At 43.2% G+C, this 22,409-nt stretch overlaps 1 protein-coding gene across 1 annotated transcript in view; it reads right to left on the bottom strand.

The window, feature by feature from the left end:
* LOC117518196 (transcription initiation factor TFIID subunit 4-like) overlaps nt 1-22,409 on the bottom strand; it is a 204,765-nt gene that overhangs the window by 174,795 nt on the left and 7,561 nt on the right. The gene's annotated exons all lie outside the window — the stretch shown is intronic.

Below are 22,409 nucleotides of genomic sequence, written 5' to 3'. Positions count from 1 at the left end.
GAAACCGACTTCTTCTGAAACTTCTCTGTTCTCTCACGACGTCCTGGATCAATAGAGCCTGAAATGTGGAGGTTTTAAGCTTGAACAGGCTGACGACGGCGGCTGAGAGCGCTGCACGACGTCTCGCACCGTGGGAAGTCCTTAAAGTGACAGAATCACCTCAAAATCTCTCATCAGCCGTTAAAATTTTCACTGAAAACCAGCTTAATTTTTCGAACCGTGTCCACTTCGATGTGTCTCACAGGTTTAGAAAAAATTTTGATCAAACAAAGCACCAGTCTCTCAGCAACTTCTCAGACAAAGGAATTCCGACGAGGGGCTGGACGACTCCTCCCACAAGGAGTGCTCACAGGCGAATGACGTCACCGACAGGCGTGGAAAAACTCACGCATGCACACGAGGGTTCAAGCATGTCTGACGTAAAAACATATGAATGAAATCCATATAGTTTTTGAAAAAAATAAAAAGGACCGTTACTTTATTGACAGACCTCGTATATATACATACATACATACACATATATATACACACATACACATATACACGTATACATACACATATATACATACATACATATATATGAAAGACAGGCTCAAAGACATTAATAATTGGTAAGTATCTTTAGAATTCTTTAACATGGATGAAAGCTCTTTATCACCGAATAGCCTGCGAAGCAAGAGCGCAAAAGGGACGAAAGAGGAACTGAACAAAACCGAAGCTAACGTTGAGAAGGATCATCTCCATCATCAGAATCCTCAGTCTGACAACACACTGCACGCTACATCTTGCTCCAATTAAAAAAACAAAACAAAAAAAAAACTGGTGTGCCCTGGTGCTAATCTATCACTGTATTATGTTACTAAGACGTATATATTTATTTATAACAAAACTGTTAAAAGGGGAAATAAGAGTTCCTGTTGAAGTGTATTGTAAAAGCTGTAGTGATTAAGGGACAGTCCACACAACCCAAAATCCAAGATTTATTTCTAGTTTTTTCAAGTTTATTTCTTCTTTAAATTTAGAGCTAACAGCATGCTTCAAAGACAGAAGACCGGAACACAAACAGGAAGCCGTGGGGTGAACCACCACACCCTCTTGAATCTCAAAGTCTTGAGAGGTGGTGGACCACATTGCATCCTATCTGACTCCAAAAGGCTAATGCTTAGCCAGTTTAATTCCACAAATAACTAACGTTGCTCAACTACACATTGATTTAACAGTTTTAATCACTCTTAATCTAATTAAGATGGTACAGTCCTATTTCTAATTGGAACTAACAGCATGAATTGACTGTCTCCCTCACTTTAATACATTTGAGATTATACATTTCTTTGTATTTTTATGTAATTATCTGATTTTACATTTTTACTGTTTTTTGAGTTTTTCAAATTAATTTTAACCGTGGATCATCATATTCTACTCGATAGGATGGAGAATCATTTTGGGATTACTGGGAGTGCCCTTGCATGGCTGACGTCATACTTGACCAGTCGTTCTCACTGTTTTATACAACAACACTACCTCTAACCTTAGTGACATGAAATTTGGGGTTCCACGGGGGTCCGTCTTAGGCCCCCTGCTTTTCTCTCTTTATATAGCACCCCTTGGACACATATTACAGCGTTTTAGATTACTTTTCACTGCTATGCTGATGATACTCAGTTATACATGCTGATAACTGCTGGTAATCTCATCCACATAAAATCCTTAGAAGACTGCCTTGCATCAGTGAGAAGCTGGATGTTCAGCAACTTCCTACTTATAAACTCTAAGACTGAAATGATGGTTCTTGGTCCAGCGAGACATTGGCATCAATTGACCAGTTAATGCTCAGCCTCAGCTCGTGTGTCATACATCACACTGACAAAGTGAGGAACCTTGGGGTAATTTTTGATCCTACATTGTCCTTTGACCTCCACATTAGAGATATTACAAGAACTGCTTTCTTCCACCTGCGAAATATAGTGAAGATTCGTCCCATCCTGTCTATGGCTGATGCTGAGACCCTGATTCATGCGTTTGTCTCTTCAAGGTTGGACTACTGCAATATTCTATTTTCTGGTTTACTGCAGTCCAGCATTAGGGCTCTCCAACTGGTTCAAAATGCTGCTGCCAGAGTTTTGACACAAAGCAGAAAGTTTGACCACATTACACCCATTTTGGCATCTCTTCACTTCCCAGTGAGATCAGATTTTAAGGTTTTGCCCCTAGCCTATGAAACTGTTCATGGACTGACACCTCCCTACCTAGCTGACCTAATTAAACCCTACGTACAGCCCGGCTTTGCGTTCAAGGTGCAGGACGACTTATTGTCCCTAGGGTGAATAAAAAGTCTGCGGTTCACAGACCCGCAGACTGATGCTTGATTCTTTTTTTTTTTTTTCTTTCTTTTTTCTCTGTTTGGGGTACGGCTCCATCCAGAGATGGGTGCAGTATCTGCACCAGAAACCATCCTGTGCACGGCAACATTTCCTGTATGTTTGTTTTAATTGTTTTGTAATTTGTGTCTGTACCATCGCCCAAGCAGAGGATCACCCCTTTGAGTCTGGTCTGCTTGAGGTTTCTTCCTCAGAGGGAGTTTTTCCTTACCACTGTCGCCTGTGTTCTTGCTCTGGGGGTTGGTAAGGTTAGACCTTACTTGTGTGAAGCGCCTTGAAGCAACTGTTGTGATTTGGCGCTTTATACAGTAAATGAAAATAAACTGAAGTCTCTATTAAACTAATCCTGCTTTCAGCATTGGATTAATCAGACAATCATTGTTTACTGACGAAAGCCAATATTTTAATTGAAACATTTTTTCAAACAAACATATTTGCAAATTTCTTAAATACTTAATCAAATTCAAAGAATAATTAAATTAATTAAAATCACAAATTATCCAAATGTTTAGCTTAATTCAAAGTTTTGGGTGTTGTCTTCCAGATACCACTAATAAAAAGGAAACTTCTTTTCCCTTTTCAGATTTTGAAATTTTCTGTTGAAACAAAGTTGAGAAATCCCTCACAGCTAATCAAATTCTACATATGCACCTGCAGCTGGTGCTTTGTAAATAATTGTGTGTTTTGTGTTTATCTGTTAATTCTACTTCTTTGAGGAAGTGAAAATGCCCCAGTCGTCTGCAAAGAACGCACACCCAGTGGCTATGAAAACTTCCAGCCACACGAATTCAGATGATTCAATCGCACAGGTTTTACTCAATCTAACCACAGAGTTATTACCTGGATATGCTGATGAACCTTGATCTGCTACGCAGAAGAAGGTGAGCACAGAAATGACTGAGATCTTCAGTGAAGCTGTGAACTCACCCCTACAAGGAAACAACTGAAGCGCTTGGAAAATTAGCCATAACTGCTTTTGCCAAACTCAAGCGTGTTGAACCTCTGTTACAGTTGTATGCAAATGTTTGGGCACCCCTGATAATTTTCACGTGTTTCCTTTATAAATCATTGGTTGTCTGGATCAACAATTTCAGTTAAATATATCATTCTGGTTGAAGGTATTTTGGACCATTCTTCTTGCAAAACATCTCCAGTTCAGTCAGGTTTGTTGGTTTCTGAGCATGGACAGCCAGCTTAAAATCGCATGCAATTTCAGTTAAATATATCATATAGCAGACAAATACAGTGACATTTGAGAAGCGAAGTTTATAGTATTTACAGAAAGTGTGCAATAATTATTTAAACAAAATTAGGCAGGTGCATAAATTTGGGCACCCTTGTCATTTTATTCATTGAATAAATTTAGCACTAATTATTGGAACACAAAATTGGTTTGGTAAGCTCATTGACTCTTGACCTCCTTACACAGGTGAATCCAATCATGAGAAAGGGTATTTAAGGTGGTCATTTGCAAATGTTTCCCCTCTTTGCATCTCTAATGAGTGGCAACATGGGAGCCTCTAAACAACTCTCAAATGACCTGAAAAAGAATGTTCAACATCATGGTTTAGGGGAAGGATACAAAAAGCTATCTCAGAGATTTCAGCTCTCAGTTTCCACTGTGAAGAACATAGTGAGGACATGGAAGACCGCAGGCACAGTACTAGTTACGGCCAAAAGTGGCAGGCCAAGAAAAATCTCATAAGCTGAAGCGAAGGATGGTGAGAAAAGTCAGTCAACCCACAGACCTGCTCCAAAGACCTACAACATGATCTTGCTGCAGATAGTGTCTCTGTGCATCGTTCAACAATACAGTGCACTTTGCACAAAGAGATGCTGTATGATGCTGTAATGCAGAGGAAACCTTGTCTGCGTACACGCCACAAACAGAGTCGCTTGAAGTATGCTAAAGCACATTTGGACAAGCCAGCTTCATTTTGGAATAAGGTGCTGTGGACTGATGAAACTAAAATTGAGTTATTTGGACATAAGGGATGGTATGCATGGCTGAAAAAGAACAGCATTCCAAGAAAAACACTTGCTACCTACAGTAAAATGTGGAGGTGGTTCCATCATGCTGTGGGGCTGTGTGGTCAGTGCAGGTACTGGGAATCTTGTTAAAGTTGAGGGTCACATGGATTCTAGTCAATATCAGCAGATTCTTGAGAACAATGTTCATGAATCAGTGACAAAAGTTGAAGTTGCACCGGGGCTGGATCCTTCAACAAGACAACAACCCTAAACACTGCTCAGAATCTACTAAGGCATTCATGCAGAGGAACAAGTACAATGTTCTGGACTGGCCAGCTCAGTCCCCAGACCTGCATATTATTGAAAATCTGTGGTGTGATTTTAAGCGGGCTGTCCATGCTCAGAAACCAACAAACCTGAGATGTTTTGTGAAGACGAATGGTCCAAAATACTGCAAAAGGAGGATCTACTAAATATTGATGTATTTTTTTCTGTTGGGGTACCCAAATTTATGCACCTGCCTAATTTTGTTTAAATAATTATTGCACACTTTGTGTAGATACTAGAACTTCATTTCACTTCTCAAATATCACTGTTTGTCTGCTATATGATATATTTAACTGAAATTTCTGATCCAAACAACCAATGATTTATAAAGGAAAATCATGGAAATCATCAGGGGGGCACAAGCTTTTACATACAACTGTATCATAGTCTGTTTCTCAATCTCAGTCACAGAAAGAGGGGAACCAACGTTTGAAACAGACTAGATGAGACAGAAAGACTTTGATCCTTGCTGAAGAGCACATCAAAGATGAAAATGCTTTAGTCACAGTACCCAGCAATGGAGGTCCTCGCCCTGGAAGAAACTATCGGTAAACATGACGAGACGATCACTGACTTATGAGACCACCTCAAGCAGGCATGCTGCAAAATCAAAAGCCTGCAGAATGAGACTAAAACATACAGAGAAGTTATGGTGCTTGAAAGATCAAAGAACCATGATCTTTGCAAACATCTGATTGACACAAACTCTTGCCTGAATAAAACTCACCAGTAGCTGAAGCTCATGAGCTAAGAAGTGTTCTGCTTGAGACAAGAATTACAGTTCTTGCATAGAACATCTCAGACAGCTGGATGACCTTGACCAAAAACAAATGGGAGAAACACACAAATTTCTCTCCACAGAGATGCACAAAGGACTTCATTGAAACAGACTGATGTCATCAGGAAAACTAACAGGTATTGTGAGACTCCTGAAAACCCACCTCACGATCCTCCTCCACATGCTCAGCCTCTCCCATTGTCACAGTTTGTTCAGTCCTTCTTGGATGTACTGACCCTCAGCACACCATGGTGTAAAAGAGGACGCTGGCTGCTACAGACTGGTGGAACATCTGCAGGACTTTCTTGCAGATGTAAAATTCAATTTTTGTACATTTTTCCAAACTGAGTGCTGTAGTATAACCAACAGGGGACCATTGATGTGTTCAGTGAATTTGGTGACATCACACCTGTCCCAGGAGTGGGACACACCCAGCAGGACCAAGTGTTTGACACCAGAAGCGAGAGTTGCTCGGATCACCTCCCCATCTCACTGGCTGTAGTGACACCACCCCCGCTACAAATACATAATAATAATCAATTCATTTTTCGCAGTGATAGGGTTTGAGATCAAGATTTCCTACAGTAACTGACCGGTAAACTGAAATCCATAAACTACTTAAACTGGTAAATACATATATATTATAGAATAGACCTTTATTGTCATTGTGGACACAATGAAACTTCATTTTAGCAGCATCTCTTCAGCACCAAATCATTAAGAAGGCCAGCATATCATAAAAATGAGCAAAATCACCTCCAACCAAGCAGAACTAATAACACACACACAACAGATGCTGGATGTGCTATTAGATAAAGTGCCTTATTAGAGAAAAAGTGCTGATGTCCATCGGGTGCAAATAAAGAAGGATTTATACACTTGACCACTTGCAGTAAAAGCTATTGAGCAGTCTGTTGGCTCGTGCACCTCGTGCCATGTCTCCTTCTAGAAGGGAGGGGGGGAACATTGATGTCCAGGTTGTGTGGGGGTCTTTCAGACATGGAGCTGGCTTTCCTCTGAAGCCTGCAGCATAACTCTCAGACAGAGGGTGGCGATGTGCTCCCCTACCACCCGCTGTAGAGATTTGGTCCTCTGCCGTGCAGCAGGAGGACAGGAGGCTTCGAGGCTCACAAAACATGATAAATGATATTCATGTTTTGCGAGACCCGCGTTGCATGTTTTTTGGGAGATATTTTTTTAGTATTCACGTTTTGCAATTAACGGTTTGTGGTATTCAGGATTTGCAGCCATTCACATTTTGGCAGTTAACAGCTCCCTCAATCAGGACTGGTCACGACTGGTCTGGACTTCCCAAAGTCAGTGACCAGCTCCTTTGTCTCAAGGTGATGAGCTGTAGATGGTTTAAGGCTGTAGGCAGCAAGTCCCTCACTAGCTCCCTGTGCTCCTCCTCTCTGTCATCCCTGAAGCGCCCAACAATGGCTGTGTCATCTGTGAACTTCTGGATGTGACAGAGCTCAGAGTTGTAGCAGAAGTCAGAGGTGTGCAGGGTGAAGAGAATAGGGGCCAGAACCATGCCCTGGGGTGCTCCAGTACTGCTGATCACAGTGTTAGATGTGGTGTCCATCAGCCTGACATGCTGCAACCTGTCGGTGAGGTTGCTGGAGATCCAAGTGAGCAGGCAGGAGTCCACGCTCATCCTGTTCAGTTTGTACTGAAGCACAAGGGGCTGGATGATGTTAAAGGCGCTCGAGAAGTCCAGGAAGAAAATCCTCACTGTGCCGCTTCCCTTATCCAGGTGTGAGTGGACTTGGTGTAGCAGGTAGAGGATGACATCCTCTACACCAACACCTGCTTCATATGTAAACTGCAGATAGTCCTGGGCGTGTTGTACCTGGGGTTTGAGGAAGTTGAGGAAGAACCGCTCCAAAGTCTTCATCAGGTGTGAAGTGAGTGCCACTGGTCATTCAGCTCACTGGGCCGGTTCTTATTAAGATCTGGGATGATGCATGAAGTCTTCCAGAGGGTGGGCACTCACCCTAGCTGCAGGCTAAAGTTACATTGTAGCAATTCTCCCAGTTCAGTCACGTAGCTCTTCAGTAGTCAGGGACACAACTTGTCTGGGTCTGCTGCTTTCCTGGGATGAAGCTCCCTCAGCTGTTCTCTGATGTGGTTCACAGTGATGTATGGAGGAAGTCGTGTTGAGGTGGGGGGGGAGATGTCTGCAGTGAGGGAGGCATGGACTGGTTGAACCAGTTGAAGTTAAGTTTGTTCGTCCTCTCCATTGTCCCTCTGTGTCGCTGGTCTTTGTTTTATGGCCCGTGATGGTTTTCACACCTTTCCAGATCTCCCTCATTTTAATTTTTTCAGCTTCTGCTCCACTTTTCTCCCATCACTGTGCTTTGCTTCCCTCATGCAGAGTTTCATCTCCTGCTCTGCTGCCTTCATTCCCTCCATGTCTCTACTTCTGAAGGCAACAGTCTTCCTGCTGAGGACAGCTTTGACTTCCCACATTACTCATGGGTTGTTGTTGGTAAAACAGCGGACAGTGTTGGTTGGGCAGACAACATCTGAACTTATCACTCATCAACCGCTTAGTCCAATTAAGGGTCACAGGGGGCTGGAGCCTATCCCGGCAGTCATAGAGCGCAAGCGGGGTACACCCTGGACAGGACACCAGTCTGTCACCACACAGTACCAATACAGAGACACACACACACACACACAAATGGCACCTACGGCAATTAAGTTTCCAATCCATCTAACCTGCAATGTCTTTGGATGTGGGAGGGAAGCCAGAGCACCTGGAGAGAACCCATGCAAACACGAGGAGAACCACAAAAGTCTCAGGTGGAAATCAACCAATGACCTTCTCGCTGTGAGGCAACAGTGCTAGCCACTAAGCCACCGTGCTGCCCACGTCACCGTGCTTAAGATAATCTGTCAGACAGTGTGTCAGCCCCTCTATGTCCTCACCATGCGGGCTGATCAGCTTATCCTAGACTGTGGTGTTGTGGTCTCTCAGGGAACTTTCCACTTCAGGGGACCACCTCCTGACAGAGCGAGTGGTTACCAGCTGCCTTTGGCCCAGAGGGGTGTACTGTGGCTGTAGGTGGACCAGACTGATCAGACTTCTCTAGAAAGAGGAAGGGTGTAACTCAGTATGCATCCCTCACATTAACATACAGTAAGTCAATTGTCCTTGTGTTTCTTGTTGGACAGTCCACAACCTGGTGAAAAGCAGCCAAAGTAGGGTCCAAAGTTGCATGGTAAAAATCCACACAAATGATCATCAGTGCCTCAGGGTGCTTTGTCTGCAGCCTTGCTGTGATAGTGTGAATCTTCTCACATGCACACGCAGTGGCTGCATCTGCTCTCGGGGGGATGTAAACACAGATGGTGATCACATGACTCAGCTCCCTCATAGATAGTATGTCCACAGGCTTAAGCCCCTTTCACACCAGGGCTGCTCCCAGTTGCATCATGACAACACAGGAATATCTGTGTCAGGACCGCGCAGCAAGGGGCAGAGAGGAGGTGAGGACGCAGCCTGCAGGTTCTCTGCACAGAGGAATCAAAGTGCATAGTTGGGCTGCAGACTGACTGTACACTCTGATTCCTCTTCTGCTTTATATTTGTTCTTGTGCTGAGCTGCACGTCTTCGCTCCAAGTTCATCTTTCCTCTGTGACCGCGAGATGCACATGCGAACGAAGCATCCGAGAGTAAATGTGGAGATGTCTGGAGTTATAGTTGATGTGGACATGTCCTGTCTCTGACAATCAGTCTGTGAGCAGGACTTATGTCCTTTAACTGTGATAAGAGTTTGAGAACAAGGAACTACCTCCCTGCAGCCAGACAATTTTTTTTTTAGTTGTTCACACGTGTGCACGAATTGTCCATGAGTGGACTGGAGTCTTTTTTTTTAAGCATGTAGTTTTTACTGCATTGAGTACACGGTATAAAAACAATCCTGCGTGATTTATACTGCGGGAACAATGGAACACAGCAGGAATCATAAATTGGCGTCGGGTAACGTTGTCTTGTGAAGGTGTGGCTTCCAGTCATGCTGAGTACCATCCTGTTGCTCTGACTTGCGCTGAAACCACTTAATTCTGCGTCGAGCAGAGGACGCAAACAAAAATGAAACATGTTTCATTTTTGGTTGTGCCCCTCGCGCCGTTGTGGCGCTGAGCTGCATCGTCTCGGCACTAGGTTGCTTCCACGTGGCGTCATCATAGCAACAACGCAACCGGGAGCAACCCTGGTGTGAAAGGGGCTTTACAGCAAGCAGCTCGAGATCTTTGCAACACAGTACCGTCTTTACGGAGATGTGTCCTAGGTTACACCAGCGGTTGTTAACATACATGATAAGACCCCCCGCCTTTACTTTTTCCGGCTCTCATGGCAGTGAATCTCAGCAGGTCCACGTTAGCATTCAGTACGAGGTGGATTAACCACGTCTCCGTAAAGATTAACAAGCTGTGCTCATGGTAAATCCTGTGGTTTTTCAGTGTGGACAGCTCATTGATCTTGTTTGGCAATGAGTTCACATTTCCTATAATCACGGAGGGAATCGATGGTTTGTAGCACCTCCGATTGTCTGGTAGCCTAGCCTTTAGCTTAGCCCTGTCCTTGCAGCCCCTGGGTCTCCTCCTTAACTCTGCCATCCATTTGTTCTCAGAGCCAGTAGTTCCTGTCTCAAATAAGTGAAAAAGCTGACTCCTGGTAGCACTGAAACGTTAAAAATATCTATGAGATATGTATATAGTACAATGTCTTCATGAGAAGAGCAGAAGGGTAGAAAGGAAAAAGAGCTAAAAAGAGGTCAAAAAAGGAGCGCTATTGGACAGGCAGCCGTCTCCCACAGCACCTGATAACCAATACCAAGGCAGGACTACACCTGCAGATAAATGAGAACTATACTGTTTTGCAGGACATGCTAAAGCCCCTACAACACATCAGCTACAAGTTGAGAGAAGAGAACCATCAACCTAAAGCTGATGTGTTATCTGTCACCTATACAGTTCCACCTTCACATGTAGCATCATCTCCTCAGTCTCACATGACTGAGGAAGATCACAACTCAACTCCAACACAGATCCAGAGTCCTAGATTTGCAGAACCTAGACTGAAAACTCAAGACCAGACACTAAGAAAAGGTCAACCTGGAAGTGGTCAGCATAAACGAGCCACATGAATGCAAGTTTTTGTGCAACCTGTCTGAAAAAAGCAGAGCACAAAAGCTATGTATGCCCGAAAAACCGGGGAATTCGTACCAGCAGGAAGCCATCATTGACACCGCTACCCATGTCACACTCATGTCAGCCAAACTGTTTAACAAACAAGCTGCAACAACAAGCCAACAAGAACCTTGCACACTCACCTTATACTGACAGAACTTTAGGGCCCCTTCACACATAATGCAAATTTGGTTGAAGTGCACAGGAAGTGATTATGAAGCAGGAATCAAATCCAAAACATGTAAATTTGTAGCTGCCTCGTATGCCTTGTACACCTGTTGCTAGAATTATTTGCATACACTGTCGGACTCTGTAGTGTTCTCTGGGCCCCTCCCCAATCAGACCGGGAGTGACATGTTTAGCCGCATGTTCTCCTTGAATTGCTGGCTGCCTGAGTGGTGTCCAAAAAATGAGGTGGGCTTCATAGATAATTGGCAAAGCTTCTGGGGAAAACCTGGTCTTGTTAGGAGAGACGGCATCCATCCCACTTTGGATGGAGCAGCTCTCATTTCTAGAAATCTGGCCAATTTTCTTAAATCCTCCAAACCGTGACTATCCAGGGTTGGGACCAGGAAGCAGAGTTGTAGTCTACACACCTCTCTGCAGCTTCTCTCCCCCTGCCATCCCCTCATACCCCATCCCCGTAGAGACGGTGCCTGCTCCCAGACTACCAATAACCAGCAAAATCTATTTAAGCATAAAAATTCAAAAGAAAAAATAATATAGCACCTTCAACTGCACCACAGACTAAAACAGTTAAATGTGGTCTATTAAACATTAGGTCTCTCTCTTCTAAGTCCCTGTTGGTAAATGATATAATAATTGATCAACATATTGATTTATTCTGCCTTACAGAAACCTGGTTACAGCAGGATGAATATGTTAGTTTAAATGAGTCAACACCCCCGAGTCACACTAACTGCCAGAACGCTCGTAGCACGGGCCGAGGAGGAGGATTAGCAGCAATCTTCCATTCCAGCTTATTAATTAATCAAAAACCCAGACAGAGCTTTAATTCATTTGAAAGCTTGACTCTTAGTCTTGTCCATCCAAATTGGAAGTCCCAAAAAACAGTTTTATTTGTTATTATCTATCGTCCACCTGGTCGTTACTGTGAGTTTCTCTGTGAATTTTCAGACCTTTTGTCTGACTTAGTGCTTAGCTCAGATAAGATAATTATAGTGGGCGATTTTAACATCCACACAGATGCTGAGAATGACAGCCTCAACACTGCATTTAATCTATTATTAGACTCTATTGGCTTTGCTCAAAAAGTAAATGAGTCCACCCACCACTTTAATCATATCTTAGATCTTGTTCTGACTTATGGTATGGAAATAGAAGACTTAACAGTATTCCCTGAAAACTCCCTTCTGTCTGATCATTTTTTAATAACATTTACATTTACTCTGATGGACTACCCAGCAGTGGGAATAAGTTTCATTACACTAGAAGTCTTTCAGAAAGCGCTGTAACTAGGTTTAAGGATATGATTCCTTCTTTATGTTCTCTAATGCCATATACCAACACAGTGCAGAGTAGCTACCTAAACTCTGTAAGTGAGATAGAGTATCTCGTCAATAGTTTTACATCCTCATTGAAGACAACTTTGGATGCTGTAGCTCCTCTAAAAAAGAGAGCTTTAAATAGAAGTGCCTGACTCCGTGGTATAACTCACAAACTCGTAGCTTAAAGCAGATAACCCGTAAGTTGGAGAGGAAATGGCGTCTCACTAATTTAGAAGATCTTCACTTAGCCTGGAAAAGAGTCTGTGCTCTATAAAAAAGCCCTCCGTAAAGCTAGGACATCTTTCTACTCATCACTAATTGAAGAAAATAAGAACAACCCCAGGTTTCTTTTCAGCACTGTAGCCAGGCTGACAGAGTCAGAGCTCTATTGAGCTGAGTATTCCATTAACTTTAACTAGTAATGACTTCATGACTTTCTTTGCTAACAAAATTTTAACTATTAGAGAAAAAATTACTCATAACCATCCCAAAGACGTATCGTTATCTTTGGCTGCTTTCAGTGATGCCTGTATTTGGTTAGACTCTTTCTCTCCGATTGTTCTGAGTTATTTTCATTAGTTACTTCATCCAAACCATCAACATGTTTATTAGACCCCATTCCTACCAGGCTGCTCAAGGAAGCCCTACCATTATTTAATGCTTCGATCTTAAATATGATCAATCTATCTTTATTAGTTGGCTATGTACCACAGGCTTTTAAGGTGGCAGTAATTAAACCATTACTTAAAAAGCCATCACTTGACCCAGCTATCTTAGCTAATTATAGGCCAATCTCCAACCTTCCTTTTCTCTCAAAGATTCTTGAGAGGGTAGTTGTAAAACAGCTAACTGATCACCTGCAGAGGAATGGTCTATTTGAAGAGTTTCAGTCAGGTTTTAGAATTCATCATAGTACAGAAACAGCATTAGTGAAGGTTACAAATGATCTTCTTATGGCCTCGGACAGTGGACTCATCTCTGTGCTTGTTCTGTTAGACCTCAGTGCTGCTTTTGATACTGTTGACCATAAAATTTTATTACAGAGATTAGAGCATGCCATAGGTATTAAAGGCACTGCGCTGGTTTGAATCATATTTGTCTAATAGATTACAATTTGTTCATGTAAATGGGGAATCTTCTTCACAGACTAAAGTTAATTATGGAGTTCCACAAGGTTCTGTGCTAGGACCAATTTTATTCACTTTATACATGCTTCCCTTAGGCAGTATTATTAGACGGTATTGCTTAAATTTTCATTGTTACGCAGATGATACCCAGCTTTATCTATCCATGAAGCCAGAGGACACACACCAATTAGCTAAACTGCAGGTTGTCTTACAGACATAAAGACATGGATGACCTCTAATTTCCTGCTTTTAAACTCAGATAAAACTGAAGTTATTGTACTTGGCCCCACAAATCTTAGAAACATGGTGTCTAACCAGATCCTTACTCTGGATGGCATTACCCTGACCTCTAGTAATACTGTGAGAAATCTTGGAGTCATTTTTGATCAGGATATGTCATTCAAAGCGCATATTAAACAAATATGTACGACTGCTTTTTTGCATTTACGCAATATCTCTAAAATCAGAAAGGTCTTGTCTCAGAGTGATGCTGAAAAACTAATTCATGCATTTATTTCCTCTAGGCTGGACTATTGTAATTCATTATTATCAGGTTGTCCTAAAAGTTCCCTAAAAAGCCTTCAGTTAATTCAAAATGCTGCAGCTAGAGTACTGACGGGGACTAGAAGGAGAGAGCATATCTCACCCATATTGGCCTCTCTTCATTGGCTTCCTGTTAATTCTAGAATAGAATTTAAAATTCTTCTTCTTACTTATAAGGTTTGAATAATCAGGTCCCATCTTATCTTAGGGACCTCGTAGTACCATATCACCCCAATAGAGCGCTTCGCTCTCAGACTGCAGGCTTACTTGTAGTTCCTAGGGTTTGTAAGAGTAGAATGGGAGGCAGAGCCTTCAGCTTTCAGGCTCCTCTCCTGTGGAACCAGCTCCCAATTCAGATCAGGGAGACAGACACCCTCTCTACTTTTAAGATTAGACTTAAAACTTTCCTTTTTGCTAAAGCTTATAGTTAGGGCTGGATCAGGTGACCCTGAACCATCCCTTAGTTATGCTGCTATAGACGTAGACTGCTGGGGGGTTCCCATGATGCACTGTTTCTTTCTCTTTTTGCTCTGTATGCGCCACTCTGCATTTAATCATTAGTGATCGATCTCTGCTCCCTTCCACAGCATGTCTTTTTCCTGGTTCTCTCCCTCAGCCCCAACCAGTCCCAGCAGAAGACTGCCCCTCCCTGAGCCTGGTTCTGCTGGAGGTTTCTTCCTGTTAAAAGGGAGTTTTTCCTTCCCACTGTAGCCAAGTGCTTGCTCACAGGGGGTCGTTTTGACCGTTGGGGTTTTACATAATTATTGTATGGCCTTGCCTTACAATATAAAGCGCCTTGGGGCAACTGTTTGTTGTGATTTGGCGCTATGTAAAAAAAATTGACATTGATTGATTACTCACTCTGAATAATAATTTGTCAATAAATTCCCATGTAAGAGGTCTGTCTTCTGGGACAATGTACATTATAAATTGAGACCAACTTCCTTATTTCGCATCAATGCATACATGGGGTGTGTGACCCAAGGTAAATAGTTTTGCTGTCCACATGTTGATGTTTGAGTTCACAGGTATTTAACAGAAGTAAATGATTCCACTCCAACCAGGAGGTTAGAGCGGAATCATTTACTTCATTTTGGAATAAGGTGCAGACTGATTAAACTAAAACAGTTATTTGGACATAAAGGGGCAGTATGCATGGCTGAAAAACAAACACACTTGCTACCTACAGTAAAATTTGGAGGTGGTTCCATCATGGTGTAGGGCTGTGTGGCCAGTGCAGGTACTGGGATTCTTGTTAGAGTTGAGGGTCACATGGATTCCAGTCAATATCAGCAAATTCTTGAGAACAATGTTCATGAATCAGTGACAAAGTTGAAGTTGCGCCGGGGCTGGATCTTTCAACAAGACAACGATCCTAAACACTGCTCAAAATCTACTAAGGCATTCATGCAGAGGAACAAGTACAACGTTCTGGAATGGTCATCTCAGTCCGCAGACCTGAATATTATTGAAAGTCTGTGGTGTGATTTTAAGTGGGCTGTCCATGCTCAGAAACTAACAAACCTGAGATGTTTTGTAAAGAAGAATGGTCCAAAATACCTTCAACCAGAATCTCATTCGAAGCTATAGGAAGTGTTTAGAGGCTGTTATTTCTACAAAAGGAGGATCTACTAAATATTGATGCTTTTTTTTCTGTTGGGGTGCCCAAATTTATGCACCTGCCTAATTGTTTCAAGAATTATTGCACACTTTCTGTAAATCCTATAAACTTCATTTCACTTCTCAAATGTCTGCTATATGATATATTTAACTGAAATTACTGATCCAAACAACCAATGATTTTGACAGGAGTGAGCGGAGGCGAGACACATACAGAGACTGGACACAAATGCAGGCTCACAACAGGACGTATGCGTAAAGGATGGTTTAATTCAGGCCTGGGTTCAGTAACAGGAAAGCAGTCCGTGGAGCAAAAGTACCGGGCAGGGACAAGACAGAGGATGTGGTCAAAAACAAGCAGGATCCGGTACACGAGCAAACAGAGTTGTCAGGGCTGAGGCAAAAGGCAGGATCCGGTACACAGAGCTGAGTCAAAAACACGGCTTGGCAAAACAGGATGAGACAAAGTGCTGGTAAGTGAGTGAACTCAACAAACGAGCAGGGAGGAAGTGAACTGAAGCAGTTTAAATAAGAGCAGGTGTTGGAGTTATTCTGTAGATACACTGTTTTATTTTTATCATGCATGTTTTGTGTTCTCTGCTCTGGTAGAATGTAGTTCTCTCTGCTCTGATAAAGTGTATTGTCCTGATGTGATGGGTGAAGGTTACTTAAGATATGTGACATGACGTGTTTCTGCAAGTTGTGGTATCTCTGTGTGCACGCTAAGCTCTTTTTCAGGACATGTGAAGATGACCCAGGCAGGATGCAGCCGTAAGCGGAGCAGTGAGATAAAGAATAGAGAATTGAATGTTCCAACCACAGTGTGATGATACATTAGTCCTTGTGTCAGAAGAAGTGTGATTAATCGTTAGATGTCTTAAACACATCTTAATCGAGCCCAAGATTAAAAAGGTTCTGAACGTCCTGAATGTATTGTGCAATCAGCGGTTCTGCGGCAACAGCTCACGCGCTATCACTCTTCCCCTTAGGAGCTGTACCGCCCATGTATGTAGGGAAGTCCTAAATAAAAAGAGCGGGAGCGCAGGCCAGACTTTAGTGTAGCTTTGGTGTACAGCCTGACTGCACTCCTCGCGAGCTTAAAATTGAATTCTATCTCTCACTTGTTTTAAGGCCTGGTTGTCTCTTCCTCTTATCAAAGATACAGTATTCTAAACCCGACAGCAGGTGTTAATAAGATAATGAGGTGCATGTGGAGGAGGAAGGGCCTGGAAGGGGGCGTGGTCAGGTGACAAGAGGCAAAAGAGATGCAGAAAGGCAGTGACAAATGGACAATTAAATGACAGATGAATGGGGCGTGGCCAACAGTGATGACAAAGTGCAGGTGCGGGACATGAGAGTGCAGTGATCAGAAAGAGACTGATAATGAAACTGGACATGACAACTTAGAGACCTGAGAGAAGTGTAGACAAAGAATGACAGGCAGGTGCAAGTGAGCGGTGATGAGATTACAGACAAGACAACTAAAGATCATACAACCCCTGGCAAAAATTATGGAATCACCGGCCTCAGAGGATGTTCATTCAGTTGTTTAATTTTGTAGAAAAAAAAAGCAGATCACAGACATGACACAAAACTAAAGTCATTTCAAATGGCAACTTTCTGGCTTTAAGAAACACTAAGAAATCAAGAAAAAAAAAAGATTGTGGCAGTCAGTAACTATTACTTTTTTTAGACCAAGCAGAGGAAAAAAAAAAAATGGAATCACTCAATTCTGAGGAAAAAATTATGGAATCACCCTGTAAATTTTCATCCCCCAAATTAACACCTGCATCAAATCAGATCTGCTCATTGACATTGACCCTATGTGTCTTTTTGCAAGGAATGTTTTTGCAGTTTTTTGCTCTATGGCAAGATGCATTATCATCTTGAAAAATGATTTCATCATCCCCAAACATCCTTTCAATTGTCCAAAATATCAACGTAAACTTGTGCATTTATTGATGATGTAATGACAGCCATCTCCCCAGTGCCTTTACCTGACATGCAGCCCCATATCATCAGTGACTGTGGAAATTTACATGTTCTCTTCAGGCAGTCATCTTTATAAATCTCATTGGAACGGCACCAAACAAAAGTTCCAGCATCATCACTTTGCCCAATGCAGATTCGAGATTCATCACTGAATATGACTTTCATCCAGTCATCCACAGTCCACGATTGCTTTTCCTTAGCCCATTGTAACCTTGTTTTTTTCTGTTTAGGTGTTAATGATGCCTTTCATTTAGCTTTTCTGTATGTAAATCCCATTTCCTTTAGGCGGTTTCTTACAGTTTGGTCACAGACGGTGACTCCAGTTTCCTCCTATTCGTTCCTCATTTGTTTTGTTGTACATTTTTCGATTTTTGAGACATATTGCTTTAAGTTTTCTGTCTTGACGCTTTGATGTCTTCCTTGGTCTACCAGTATGTTTGCCTTTAACAACCTTCCCATGTTGTTTGTATTTGGTCCAGAGTTTAGACACAGCTGACTGAACAACCAACATCTTTTGCAACATTGCATGATGATTTACCCTCTTAAGAGTTTGATAATCCTCTCCTTTGTTTCAATTGACATCTCTCATGTTGGAGCCATGATTCATGTCAGTCCACTTGGTGCAACAGCTCTCCAAGGTGTGTTCACTCCTTTTTAGATGCAGACTAACGAGCAGATCTGATTTGATGCAGGTGTTAGTTTTGTGGATGAAAATTTACAGGGTGATTCCATAATTTATTCCTCAGAATTGAGTGATTCCATATTTTCTTCCTCTGCTTGGTCTAAAAAAGTAACCGTTACTGACTGCCACAATCTTTTTTTGATTTCTTATAGTGTTTCTTAAAGCCAGAAAGTTGCCATTTGAAATGACTTTAGTTTTGTGTCATGTCTGTGATCTGCTTTTTTTGTACAAAATTAAACAACTGAATGAACATCCTCTGAGGCTGGTGATTCCATAATTTTTGCCAGGGGTTGTACAAAGAAAAACATGAACAGGAATCTAAACTTGAACAGGGCTGAAAAGCATACCAGAACATGATAAACAGAATAATAGGAAATTAAGACACTGACAAAACTAAGCCAGGGCAGACAGACAAAACTATATATATAAAAAACAAACTAAGTGATAACAAAACCTGGCATAACAGCACTACATAACAGAAATGAGAACAGCAAAAATAGGCAAACAATAACTAAATGATAAACCATAAAAACACAGACTGATAGAACAAAACTAGAACGGAACATGGCTGAAGTATAAAAGAAACAAAGAAAGTGCCAAAGCAAAAACAGAACATAAAATAAACATGATGAAAATAGCAATTAATAAAACAAGGTTGGGGCAAAAGGAGCAGAACCAAATAAAGAGGGAAAATAAGGGCTGAAGCCTGGAACGGGGCGGGGCATGACAGTACCCCTCCCCCCTGCCCTAGGGCACCCGCCCAAAAAATGACCCGACACCGGGTGGGCGGCCGGGGGCCCAGGACGGTGGGCAAACCGAGGCAGGAGAGCCATAACAGGGCCCAAAAAACAGGAGGCCCCAAGGATGACCAACAACAGACCCCAGAAAAACAGGCAGGGGGGAAACCCAAACAACAAAAACCTGGCAGGTGGCCGTGGGATCCGAAATAGTGCATAACCATGGTAGGAAAGAGACCTCCAGGCGGCTCAGGAGAGCGACCATGCTGCTCAACACAGGGCCTGGGCACATGACATACAACTGGGTCGTGATTAACTACCGGGTCAGGAGGGCGGACCTGGGAAGTAACAGGGACTCGACTATGGGACAAACCGACCCCCAGAGCGGTGCCAGAGAAACAATCTGGGCCAGATTTAGGACAAATTACTCCAAAACAGTGGTGTGAAGAAACCAACCTCCCAAGGAGGAGTCCCACAGTATGGAGAAGCCACTGGGCAAAAAGGAGAAGAGCTAAGCCGAACAGCCCATCAAAAGAAAACCAAAGTGCATCCACATCCCAGGTACTGACCAAATCAAACCAACGTAAGAATCCATAACATGATATTCAGGTATATGCATAATACCCTAAGAAAGTGACTAAAGAGACAGAAAACACTCATATGCTGAATAAATGTATTTGAACAAAAACCATAAAAAGCAAAGAACCCACATAAATGAACAAAAATGCAGACAGAACACAATAACCAAAACCAGACCAACAAAAGAACCAACTAGAAAAACCTGTGCTTTCTCAGAGTGCTGAATGTATTCAGGGACCAGAGAGAGGACTTAGACGCTGGGTGGAATTTATTTCCAGGAACCCGCAACCAAACCCTGGGGAGATCCCAAGGAACAAAATTATTTTATCCTGCATCCAAGTCAAGACCTTCAAACATTGTGTGTCATGGTCATTCATGGCCCACCCCAGAAGTGGGCGTGGGGCTTTGAACAGACAATATACTGAGGCACATGAAAGCACAAAGTAAACCCGTAAAGAACAGAGTTCAAATGAAGTCACTAACCATCCCTCGGTTTGTGTCCTCGGACGTTGTCTTCTGAGCCGACAGTAAAGCTGGATCAGGACGAGGAGGCTCCGGAGAGGAAGGATCAGACAGTGTGCATACGACCGACGCACCGTCAGGCGTCGAAACTGGCTGCGGCGCGGCGTGCACTGAGGCCGGTCCGGCGGCTGGTGCCGCAGAAGCAGTGTGGTCAGAGACTGGTCCGGTCGCAGGTGCTGCTGGCACGGGGAGACTGGTACAGCCGCAGGTGCGGAGACTGGTTCAGCCGCAGGTGCCGCTAGCATGGAGACTGGCTCAGCCGCTGGTGCAGTGCGCGCGGTCTTTCGTGGCACAGGTGCACGAGGCTTACGAAGGGCTGGTACAGGTGGTAGGCTTGGAACAGCCGTTGTCAGTTCAGGGAGATGCTGAGAAGTCAGGCATGAGGAAGTCCAAGGCGTGAGCACGGTTGGGGCTTCCTGGTGCCAACGCGCTGATGGCGTCAAAACGGTGGAGACTGGCTCCGCTTCGGCCCGTGGAATCCACATGAGTCTTACACGGCCCAGGCTTAGGTTGTGCCCGTGAAGGGGCCAGAATGGGTGCTGAGCGTGGCTGTGATCCCGGTTTCTCCGGCTGAGATGGTGCGGCCGGTTTTTGCACTGATGCGCACTAGGCTGCATCCGAAATTGTTATGTACTGCGGTGTGGTTGAACAGGCAGCGGTGAAAAAAAAAAAAAAAAAAAAAAATCAATTGGATCCTCGATGCATGGAGGAACTTGGCCCTGCTTAAAATGAGATTTTATGTTCTTCAGTTCTGGAAAAGAGCGGACCACGTCTGACTCGGCTTGTAAAAGCTGATCAAGGGCCGACAGAACGCGACGTCGGTTCTGTGGACTCAGATTGTCCTGATATTCAAAAAAAAAAATAGGTCCTGTATCTTAAATAACACATTTACCGTGTCCTGGACTGCAAACTGCTCTGAAGAATCATCATCGTCATCTTCATCACAGTCGCTCCACTCAGCGTCGTCATCAGAGGACAGGTGTTGAGAATACAGGTGGGCCTCTGGATGTTTTATCCAGTCGGGAAGTCTTTGGCCAGAAAAAATTACGTCCAGGTCCTGCAGATCAGGGAAGAGCTCATAAAGTCAAACATCTGCTTCCACAAGTTCCCATGCCTGCTCTAGAAAAATCAAATTTCTCCTTCGGAGAGTAGCAGTCGCGGAAACAAAGAAAAATTGAATGTCATCAAAAATCCTTTTGATGGCGTCGGCGTCCTGGTTCCTGTTGACGGGGTTCGAGCCCGCTGCGTCCATGTCTGGCTCGTTTGTTCTGACAGGACTGAGCGGAGGCGAGACACAGACAGAGGCTGGACACAAATGCAGGCTCACCACAGGACGTATGCGTAAAGGATGGTTTAATTCAGGCCTGGGTTCAGTAACAGGAAGGCAGTCCGCGGAGCAAAAGTACCAGGCAGGGACAAGACAGAGGACGTGGTCAAAAACAAGCAGGGTCAGTACACGAGCAAACAGAGTTGTCAGGGCTAAGGCAAAAGGCAGGATCAGGTACACAGAGCTGAGTCAAAAACACGGCTTTGCAAAACAGGACGAGACAAAGTGCTGGTAAGTGAGTGAACTCAACAAACGAGCAGGGAGGAAGTGAACTGAAGCAGTTTAAATAAGATAATGAGGTGCATGTGGAGGAGGAAGGGCCTGGAAGGGGGCGTGGCCAGGTGACAAGAGGCAAAAGAGATGCAGAAAGGCAGTGACAAATGGGCAATTAAATGACAGATGAATGGGGCGTGGCCAACAGTGATGACAAAGTGCAGGTGCGAGACATGAGTGCAGTGATCAGAAAGAGACTGTGATAACAATGAAACTGGACATGACAACTAGAGATCATACAAAGAAAAACATGAACAGGAATCTAAACTTGAACAGGGCTGAAAAGCATACCAGAACATGATAAACAGAATAGGAAATTAAAACACTGACAAAACTAAGCCAGAACAGACAGACAAAACTATATAAAAAAAAACTAAGTGATAACAAAACCTGGCATAACAGCACTACATAACAGAAATGAGAACAGCAAAAATAGGCAAACAATAACTAAATGATAAACCATAAAAACACAGACTGATAGAACGGAACATGGCTGAAGTATAAAAGAAACAAAGTGCCAAAGCAAAAACAACATAAAACAAACATGATGAAAATAGCAATTAATAAAACAAGGCTGGGGCAAAAGGAGCAGAACCAAATAAAGAGGGAAAATAAGGGCTGAAGCCTGGAACTGGGCGGGGCATGACAGATTTATAAAAGAAAATCATGGAAATCATCAGGGGGGCCCAAACTTTTACATGAATGGGTGAATCCAGACATTAAGACAAAGCTTGATCGGTAAATCGAGGTACAGCTCTCAATTTACCGATCGATCTACGTTCCGATCCTCACCTATGGTCATGAGATTTGGCTCATGACCGAAAGAACAAGATCGCAAGTACAACC

This window comes from Thalassophryne amazonica, chromosome 10 (genome assembly GCF_902500255.1).
Source record: "Thalassophryne amazonica chromosome 10, fThaAma1.1, whole genome shotgun sequence".
Lineage (NCBI taxonomy): Eukaryota > Metazoa > Chordata > Actinopteri > Batrachoidiformes > Batrachoididae > Thalassophryne > Thalassophryne amazonica.
Note: the sequence above shows the minus strand (reverse complement) of the source record. Positions and strands in the feature narration are given on the sequence as shown.